The sequence below is a fragment of the Lolium perenne genome, chromosome 3 (assembly GCF_019359855.2).
Source record: "Lolium perenne isolate Kyuss_39 chromosome 3, Kyuss_2.0, whole genome shotgun sequence".
NCBI classification, from domain to species: domain Eukaryota; kingdom Viridiplantae; phylum Streptophyta; class Magnoliopsida; order Poales; family Poaceae; genus Lolium; species Lolium perenne.
In genome coordinates this window covers 255,164,319-255,172,620 of record NC_067246.2, presented here as the reverse complement: position 1 = coordinate 255,172,620, position 8,302 = coordinate 255,164,319, and positions in this window count along the sequence as shown.

Sequence of the window (8,302 nt, the reverse complement as noted above, 5' to 3'; positions counted from 1 at the left end):
TGTAAGCACATGTAATGAATGCAGCGATCAAAACAATGTAAATGACATGAGTAAACAACTGAATCATAAAGCAAAGACTTTTCATGAATAGTACTTCAAGACAAGCATCAATAAGTCTTGCATAAGAGTTAACTCATAAAGCAATAATTCATAGTAGAGGCATTGAAGAAACACAAAGTAAGATGAAGTTTCAGCGGTTGCTTTCAACTCATAACATGTATATCTCATGGATAGTTGTCAATGCAAAGCAATATAACAAGTGCAATATGCAAATATGTAGGAATCAATGCACAGTTCACACAAGTGTTTGCTTCTTGAGGTGGAGAGAGATAGGTGAACTGGCTCAACAATAAAAGTAAAAGAATGGTCCTTCAAAGAGGAAAGCATCGATTGCTATATTTGTGCTAGAGCTTTGATTTTGAAAACAAGAAACAATTTTGTCAACGGTAGTAATAAAGCATATGTGTTATGTAAATTATATCTTACAAGTTGCAAGCCTCATGCATAGTATACTAATAGTGCCCGCACCTTGTCCTAATTAGCTTGGATTACATGGATTATCGCAATGCACATGTTTTAACCAAGTGTCACAAAGGGATACCTCTATGCCGCCTGTACAAAGGTCTAAGGAGAAAGCTCGCATTGGATTTCTCGCTATTGATTATTCTCAACTTAGACATCCATACCGGGACAACATAGACAACAGATAATGGACTCCTCTTTTATGCATAAGCATTCAACAACAATTAATTTTCTCATATGAGATTGAGGATATATGTCCAAAACTGAAACTTCCACCATGGATCATGGCTTTAGTTAGCGGCCCAATGTTCTTCTCTAACAATATGCATGCTCTAACCATAAAGGTGGTAAATCTCCCTTACTTCAGAGAAGACGAACATGCATAGCAACTCACATGATATTCAACAAAGAGTAGTTGATGGCGTCCCCAGGAACATGGTTATCGCACAACAAGCAACTTAATAAGAGATAAAGTGCATAAGTACATATTCAATACCACAATAGTTTTTAGGCTATTTGTCCCATGAGCTATATATTGCAAAGGTAGAGGATAGAAATTTAAAGGTAGCACTCAAGCAATTTACTTTGGAATGGCGGAGAAATACCATGTAGTAGGTAGGTATGGTGGACACAAATGGCATAGTGGTTGGCTCAAGTATTTGGATGCATGAGAAGTATTTCCTCTCGATACAAGGTTTAGGCTAGCAAGGTTATTTGAAACAAACACAAGGATGAAGCGGTGCAGCAAGACTCACATAAAAGACATATTGTAAACATTATAAGACTCTACACCGTCTTCCTTGTTGTTCAACCAAATACTAGAAATTATCTAGACCTTAGAGAGACCAATTATGCAAACCAAATTTTAGCAAGCTCTATGTATTTCTTCACTAATAGGTGCAAAGTATATGATGCAAGAGCTTAAACATGAGCACAACAATTGCCAAGTATCACATTATCCAAGACATTTTACCAATTACTACATGTAGCATTTTCCGTTTCCAACCATATAACAATTAACGAAGCAGTTTCAACCTTCGCCATGAAAATTAAAGGCTAAGAACACATGTGTTCATATGAACCAGCGGAGCGTGTCTCTCTCCCACACAAGCATTTATTCAAACAAAAACAAAAACAAAAAAACAAACCGACGCTCCAAGCAAAATGCATAAGATGTGACGGAATAAAAATATAGTTTCAAGGGAGGAACCTGATAATGTTGTCGATGAAGAAGGGGATGCCTTGGGCATCCCCAAGCTTAGACGCTTGAGTCTTCTTGATATATGCAGGGGTGAACCACCGGGGCATCCCCAAGCTTAGAGCTTTCACTCTCCTTGATCATAGTATATCATCCTCCTCTCTTGACCCTTGAAAACTTCCTTCACACCAAACTCGAAACAAACTCATTAGAGGGTTAGTGCATAATCAAAAACTCACATGTTCAGAGGTGACACAATCATTCTTAACACTTCTGGATATTGCTCAAAGCTACTGGAAGTCAATGGAACAAAGAAATCCATCCCACATAGCAAAAGAAACAATGCGAAATAAAAGGCAGAATCTGTCAAAACAGAACAGTCTGTAAAGCCGAATTTTAAAGGGGCACCAGACTTGCTCAAATGAAAATGCTCAAATTGAATGAAAGTTGCGTACATATCTGAGGATCACTCACGTAAATTGGCATAATTTTCTGAGTTACCTACAGAGAAAACAGCCCAGATTCGTGACAGCAAAGAAATCTGTTTCTGCGCAGTAATCCAAATCTAGTATGAACCTTACTATCAACGACTTTACTTGGCACAACAAAACACTAAACTAAGATAAGGAGAGGTTGCTACAGTAGTAAATAACTTCCAAGACACAAATATAAAACAAAGTACTGTAGCAAAATAACACATGGGTTATCTCCCAAGAAGTTCTTTCTTTATAGCCATTAAGATGGGCTCAGCAGTTTTAATGATGCACTCGCAAGAAATAGTATTTGAAGCAAAAGAGAGCATCAAGAGGCAAATTCAAAACAAATTTAAGCCTAACATGCTTCCTATGAAAAGGAATCTTGTAAGTAAACAAGTTCATGAAGCATAATGCAACAAGCATAGAAAGATAAAACAAGTGCAGCTTCAAGATTTTCAGCAAAAAGAGAGGTGTTTTAGTAACATGAAAATTTCTACAACCATAATTTCCTTTCTCATAATAATATTCAGTAGCATCATGAGCAAACTCAACAATATAACTATCACATAAAGCATTCTTATCATAAGTCTCATGCATAAAATTATTACTCTCCACATAGGCATAGTCAATTTTATTAGTAATAGCGGGAGCAAATTCAACAAAGTAGCTATCATCAAATATAGGAGGCATATTGTAATCATAATCAAATTTATCCTCCATAACAGGTGGCACCATAAGACTACTGTCATTATAATCATCATAAATAGGAGGTAAAGTATCATCAAAAAAAAATTTCTCCTCAATGCTTGGGGGACTAAAAAGATCATGCTCATCAAAACCAGCTTCCCCAAGCTTAGAATTTTCCATAGCATTAGCAACAATAGTGTTCAAAGCATTCATATTAATAACATTCCCATTAGCATGCATATAAAGTTCCATGGGTTTTTTAATTCTCTCTTCAAACACATCATGTCCTAATTCAAGATAAAGTTCATAAAGATCTCTCATATTTTTGTTGTTTTCCATTATGCCTAACTAGTGTAAACAAGAAACAAAAAGATGCAATTGCAGGATCTAAAGGAAATAGCTTCGAGCACAAACACAATGGCGCCAGAAAAGTACTGTTACCTGGAACCGGAGTATGAGTGCCTTTTACCTTTCCTCCCCGGCAACGACGCCAGAAAAGTGCTTGATGTCTACGGGAGCTTCTATTCTTTTAGACAGTGTTGGGCCTCCAAGAGCAGAGGTTTGTAGAACAGCAGCAAGTTTCCCTTAAGTGGATCACCCAAGGTTTATCGAACTCAGGGAGGAAGAGGTCAAAGATATCCCTCTCATGCAACCCTGCAACCACAAAGCAAGAAGTCTCTTGTGTCCCCAACACACCTAATAGGTGCACTAGTTCGGCGAAGAGATAGTGAAATACAGGTGGTATGAATAAGTATGAGCAGTAGCAATAGCACCAGAAAAGTGCTTTGCTGTCCAGGACTGGCGTGTGGTTGATGGTGGTAATGTTGCGGACAGTACAGATGCAGTAGAACAGTAAACAAGCAGCGATAGCAGTATTTAGGAACAAGGCCTAGGGATCATACTTTCACTAGTGGACACTCTCAACTTTGATCACATAATAGAATAAATAGATAGATGCTAGACTCTACACCCTCTTGTTGGATGATGAACACCACTAACTGTGTAGGATTACACGAACCCTCAATGCCGGAGTTAACAAGCTCCACAATATTCGATGTTCATATTTAAATAACCTTAGAGTGCATGACAGATCAACACAACCAAACCAAGTACTAACATAGCATGCACACTGTCACCTTCACGCTACGAAAGGAGGCATAGATCACATCAATACTATCATAGCAATAGTTAACTTCATAATCTACAAGAGATCACAATCATAGCCTACGCCAAGTACTAACACGATGCACACACTGTCACCATTACACCGTGCAGGAGGAATAAACTACTTTAATAACATCACTAGAGTAGCACACAGATAAATTGTGATACAAAACACATTGCAATCATAAAGAGATATAAATAAGCACTTCACTATGCCATTCATAACAGTGAATAAGTATTCTGTGAAATATAGCCTAAGAGACCCACACGGTGCACACACTGTCACCTTTACACACGTGGGACAAGGAGTCTCCGGAGATCACATAAGTAAAATCCACTTGACTAGCATAATGACATCTAGATTACAAGCATCATCATATGAATCTCAATCATGTAAGGCAGCTCATGAGATTATTGTATTGAAGTACATAGGAGAGAGATGAACCACATAGCTACCGGTACAGCCCCGAGCCTCGATGGAGAACTACTCCCTCCTCATGGGAGACAGCAGCGTTGATGAAGATGGCGGTGGTATCGATGGAGAAGCCTTCCGGGGGCACTTCCCCGTCCCGGCGGCGTGCCGGAATAGAGACTCCTGTCCCCCAGATCTTGGCTTCGCGATGGCGGTGGCTCTGGAAGGTTTCTCGTACCGTGGCTTTTCCGTATCGAAGTTTTAGGTCGAGGGGCTTCTTATAGGCGAAGAGGCGGCGTCAGAAGGTCAACGGGGCGACGACACCATAGGGGGGCGCGGGCCACCCCTGGGCCGCGCCGGCCTATCATCTGGGGGGCCTGTGTCCCCTCTCTGGCGGCTCTCGGGTGTTCTGGATGCTTCCGGGGATTCTAAGATGCTGGGCGTTGATTTCGTCCGATTCCGAGAATATTTCCTTACTAGGATTTCTGAAACCAAAAACAGCAGAAAACAAAGAACTGCCCTTCGGCATCTCGTCAATAGGTTAGTTCCGGAAAACGCATAAATATGACATAAAGTATGCATAAAACATGTAGATATCATCAATAATGTGGCATGGAACATAAGAAATTATCGATACGTCGGAGACGTATCACACGCCTATCCCGCAACCCTGCTGCATGAACGTTGCCATCGCAAGCGCTCGCCAGGACGTCCCCCACCTCGCCCTCTAGCTCTCTAGCACCGCCATGATCGCCGCTACCTAGCGCGCCCCCTACCTTGCCCCTTCGAGCGCCGGAGACGCCGCGCCATCGGCGCTCCCTCACAGCACCCGCGGCACCCCCTCCCCATCTATAAATAGAAAAGCTCCGAGCACATTTTCTTCACACAATCTCCTCCCATCTCATCACTGGTTCTTCCCACATCGCTAGCTAGTCCAATTACCATCCCCATCGCTGGAATTGCAAGATCATCGCCGCCGGAGCTCGCAGAACATCGCCACCGATTGACGCTTCCCCACGCCTCGCCACTGCTACCAGGAGCTTCCTCACCGTCGACAACGTCGCCTCACACCGCGCACTGACCCGCGGGAACGCCGGCAAGCTCTCCAACCCCTACCTCCGCCGCCAGTACGTCCTCCCCTCGCCGGAGAAGAAGACCACCCTCAGCCGTAGATCGAGCTTCTAATCCAACGACCACCACTCACGCGTACCGCTTCGGTTGAAGTAAGTCGCTGACGCATGGGACCGTTTGTCAGCAGGCCCGCAGCGTTAGCTGGGCTGGTTTACTCCATTTTCAAACCCTTTCAGCCCATTCCCTTTCCCGCCTAAGCCCAAGTTTCAAATTCATTCAATCCTTTTTAGTTTAATTCAAATATTGGTCCTGTGCTAGAATTCAAATAGTTTCAAATCTACTGCACCAAATTCAACAAATTTTATATTGTTGGAAAGCTTATGAAAAGCTCTATCCAACCCCACTGGTTGCACACCAATTTGTTTTGTAGAATTAATGTGACAAAAATAACAATTCAGAGACTTTTACAACTTCAAACAATTCTTAAAAATCAACCAAAAGTGCTATTAAGTTGATTTCAACTCCAATAGCTCACATTTCACTTACACTAATTGTTTATGCAAAAATATGGTGTGGTCACTTTGGATGATCATGCTCTAGTGGAAATAAAGGACTATAAGGCTAGTTTAATTAAGTGATATTGTCCAAAACTATTATGCAAATTATATGAAGTATTTCACTTCATTTAAATCTTGTCCCAAGTACTTTCATATGAAGTTTGAACCCCTGATCAAATACTCTCACATGAAATACTTGGTGATTTTAAATTATGATAAGCATTGTTAAATAGTATGAGGTATTCTACCTCATTTAAATCATTTTCTCAAATGATGATGATGAATGGTTGACTTAGGTCAACATGATTACATGTATGATTGTTTGAGAAGTTAATCTTAAGAATATTCAATGAGAGGAAATTATTCCTCAAGAACTAAATGGAAACTATCATTTACATATGTAATGAGAGGAAATTATTTCTCTAACCCTAAGTAAGAAAACCCTAGATTAATTCTTGGTAGCAATGCTAAGTGATGATGCTAGATCATTTGGAGTGAGCCATTAAGGCTAATTAAGGCTACTTAAGTATTGTTTGATGATTGTATCCTCGTATTCATGTATAGACGCTAGTACCTGAGAATACCAGGAAGAGGAAGGATTCTACCCAGAAGAAGAAGAGAACTTTGACCACCTCAACAACCTAGGCAAGCTAACACCTTTGCAAGCTCTATGGTTGCAAGCTAATATTCTTGCAAAGTGCAAAGCCCTTCGGGGCAAGGCACTGATACGCGTTCAACACGCGTCCGTTGGGAACCCCAAGAGGAAGGTGTGATGCGTACAGCGGCAAGTTTCTCTCAGTATGAAACCAAGGTTATCGAACCAGTAGGAGCCAAGAAGCACGTTGAAGGTTGATGGCGGCGGGATGTAGTACGGCGCAACACCAGGGATTCCGGCGCCAACGTGAAACCTGCACAACACAACCAAAGTACTTTGCCCCAACGAAACAGTGAGGTTGTCAATCTCACCGGCTTGCTGTAACAAAGGATTAACCGTATTGTGTGGAAGATGACTGTTTGCAGAAAACAGTGGAACAAGTATTGCAGTAGATTGTATTTCAGTAAAGAGAATTGGACCGGGGTCCACAGTTCACTAGAGGTGTCTCTCCCATAAGATAAACAGCATGTTGGGTGAACAAATTACAGTTGGGCAATTGACAAATAAAGAGAGCATGACCATGCACATACATATCATGATGAGTATAGTGAGATTTAATTGGGCATTACGACAAAGTACATAGACCGCCATCCAACTGCATCTATGCCTAAAAAGTCCACCTTCAGGTTATCATCCGAACCCCCTCCAGTATTAAGTTGCAAAGCAACAGACAATTGCATTAAGTATGGTGCGTAATGTAATCAACAACTACATCCTTAGACATAGCATCAATGTTTTATCCCTAGTGGCAACATCACAACACAACCTTAGAACTTTTCACATCGTCCCGGTGTCAATGCAGGCATGAACCCACTATCGAGCATAAATACTCCCTCTTGGAGTTACAAGCATCTACTTGGCCAGAGCATCTACTAGTAACGGAGAGCATGCAAGATCATAAACAACACATAGATATAACTTTGATAATCAACATAACAAGTATTCTCTATTCATCGGATCCCAACAAACGCAACATATAGAATTACAGATAGATGATCTTGATCATGTTAGGCAGCTCACAAGATCCGACAATGATAGCACAATGGGGAGAAGACAACCATCTAGCTACTGCTATGGACCCATAGTCCAGGGGTAGACTACTCACACATCACTCCGGAGGCGACCATGGCGGCGTAGAGTCCTCCGGGAGATGAATCCCCTCTCCGGCAGGGTGCCGGAGGCGATCTCCTGGATCCCCCGAGATGGGATCGGCGGCGGCGGCGTCTCTGGAAGGTTTTCCGTATCGTGGCTCTCGGTACTGGGGTTTTTGCAACGGAGGCTATTTGTAGGCGGAAGGGCAGGTCAAGAGGCGGCACGGGGGCCCCACACCACAGGGCCGCGCGGCCAAGGGGGGGGGGGGGGGGCGCCGCCCTAGGGTGTGGCCCCCTCGTGGCCCCTCTTCGTCTCCTCTTCAGACTTCTGGAAGCTTCGTGGCAAAATAGGACCCTGGGCGTTGATTTCGTCCAATTCCGAGAATATTTCGTTACTAGGATTTCTGAAACCAAAAACAGCAGAAAACAAAGAATCGGCACTTCGGCATCTTGTTAATAGGTTAGTTCC